At 45.6% G+C, this 2,401-nt stretch overlaps 1 protein-coding gene across 1 annotated transcript in view; it reads right to left on the bottom strand.

Moving 5' to 3' along the window:
- Positions 1 to 2,401, bottom strand: part of EFNB1 (ephrin B1) — a 130,060-nt gene that overhangs the window by 104,831 nt on the left and 22,828 nt on the right. The gene's annotated exons all lie outside the window — the stretch shown is intronic.

The following is a 2,401-nucleotide window of genomic DNA, read 5'->3' as shown; positions in this document are numbered from 1 at the left end:
ACCAATCTGTTTATCTTTAATAAACTAAGAAAGTGATTCCTTCTCTCCCTGGAGAAAGTATGCTGCAAAGGCTTAAAAAGGCTTATGTCTTTCCTGCCAGTCACAAAACATGTGGGGCATGTGAACAGGATGCATCTTGGGAACAGAGTGGATACAATCATGTGAAGAGAGGACATACTTGCATAAATGGAGAGGGGAGGTTGGAGATTACTAATAGCAATTAAGGGGAGCTGCTCTGTTCAGTGTTAGCGATCTAAAATTGCAGCTTGTTCATATTTTACTTGGCTACCCTTTTCTCCAAAACACTCAAATTACTTTAAAAACATGAATTAACCCTCACAACTCCCACGGGAAGCAAGCTGGTGCTATCCCATATTATAAATGTGGCAAAGAGGGGCAAAGAGAAAGGAAAAGATTTGCCCAAGGGCAAACAGCAAGTCTATAGCAGTCCCAGAATGGAATCCAGGCTTCCTATGTTTCAGACTTGCACTTAGCCTTGAAGGCTGTACAAACACAAACCAAAGATGAGGTCCCTGCCCTGAAGAGTTTACAATCTAAACTGAAACTGAGGCAACAAGTGTTAAATAGAAGGGAGGGGAGAGGGAAGACTAGGGTAGAGCAAAATCATTTCCACAGATTAGTTAGAAGCATATTTTATGGTTCTGAATCACATGAAATGGATCCATCTCCTCCCCACACCCTTTAAGCCAGTTACTGATGACTGAAATTCAATCTAGCTATCACTGACTGATTGACTTCTTGTCAGGGCAGCGGAGCCTAGGGTGCACACAGGCCCTGATGAACATAAGGCTGCTCACCTTCAGAATAGCTTCTCCTCCAAAACAGGGCAAAGGCAGTTGGTTTGGGAAGATTTCTGTGCCTCTCCCAGATGTTATGAAACTGGCAGAGCAACAAGAAGCTGCCTCAAGAGGCTAGGGACAGAAAAGGCTATATGAACAGAGCTCTGAAGTTCCAGTTGAAATATAGGAAAGTTTATTTCTCATTCTCCTCTCCTTCCAGAAAGAATTTTTCTCCAAAAAGCAAGTTAATCATAAACACCCAGAACAGCCCTACACCAAGGAGCTGTTAGTGAAGCAGCTCCAGTCACAAAGGAGAATTAGTTTTCCTGTTCCCAACCAATGCATAGACAAAGCTTAGAAGTGCAATGTAAGTGATAATTTAACAGCATTCTCTCCAAGAGGAGCTGAGCCACAATACTGGCTGTTAGAGTCACCCCACTGAAACAAGGGTCTGCCTCCCATCACAAGCTGCTGAAAACTAACATCTAAGGGCCTCTTTTTGGGAGTTCTGTCCCCAGCACAGTCCCTACTCAAGCTGACAGAGGAAGAAATGCAGCTCAGTCCAGTTCCTGATCAGCCAATAAGCCCGTCTCAGGGAGGGAAGAGCCTGCACCAACACAAGGAGGGAGCGGCAAGTCTATACATTCTTCACTGGCAGGAAAGTTCTGAGCACATTGCTCCCCACCTGTAAGCTACTGGGGTGAAATACTGGCCCCAATGCCACAGTAGTAATAAAAGTTACACTTGCCAGACCCCAGCCACCCTTAATGTTGTGAGGCATCAGGCACCAGGGAACTTACACAGATTTTACTTCTCATGGGAACTTTGAAATAACTGCCCTAAAGCCGAGGCACAGAGTTCTCCCTTCTCAAGCCCATCAAGAAGAAAGGGGAAAGACCCATATATGGCCAATCAGCTCACATACATAGGAGTGTCTCCCCCTGGACTAAGACCATTAGCAGAGGGGAAACAGCTCCTCTCTGAAAGCCTTGCAAGGATTTTTATCCTTTCCCTACTAGCCTTTGCCTGACAGCAACCCACCACTCTAGAAAAGGCTATTCTCACACATTTCATACACAAATGAGAGGAGATTAGAGAACATCTAATGAGCTAGTGTAACCAACATACCTCCTGGGTGTGGTGTTTTGTCCCGTCTAGTGGCACCGAGACCACTTAGAGAGAGAGATAAAATGAGTCTGCTCTACAGCCTTAGGTAACAGGCAGTTGGCTTTTAACTAATGTGGTGGAAGCTCAGGCACCAAGCTCCAGAGATCCCAGGTTCGATCCTGCTCGCTGTCAGAGGTCTGTCAGCATTACACTAGCATTCCCACTTAGAGACCAGTTTGAGCTAGAGGTCTGGGCTGGCTTTCTTCCTTCCTTCAGGGGCCCCATAACCATTTCCAATGTCCCTTACCCTCATATAATATATTGCACTGAGACATCTTCCTTCAATGAACCCAGGCCCATTGACTGTAAGATGAAGCTACAGGAGAAGAAAGGGCACACAACCAGCCTTGGAGTGAGAGCCAGTACCCTGAGCTTTCACACTAACGGTGGGATAGGGCATATGCACAGGGAGAGAGACTCATTTAATGATTAGA

This window comes from Dermochelys coriacea, chromosome 9 (assembly GCF_009764565.3).
Source record: "Dermochelys coriacea isolate rDerCor1 chromosome 9, rDerCor1.pri.v4, whole genome shotgun sequence".
NCBI lineage: Eukaryota > Metazoa > Chordata > Testudines > Dermochelyidae > Dermochelys > Dermochelys coriacea.
Note: the sequence above shows the minus strand (reverse complement) of the source record. Positions and strands in the feature narration are given on the sequence as shown.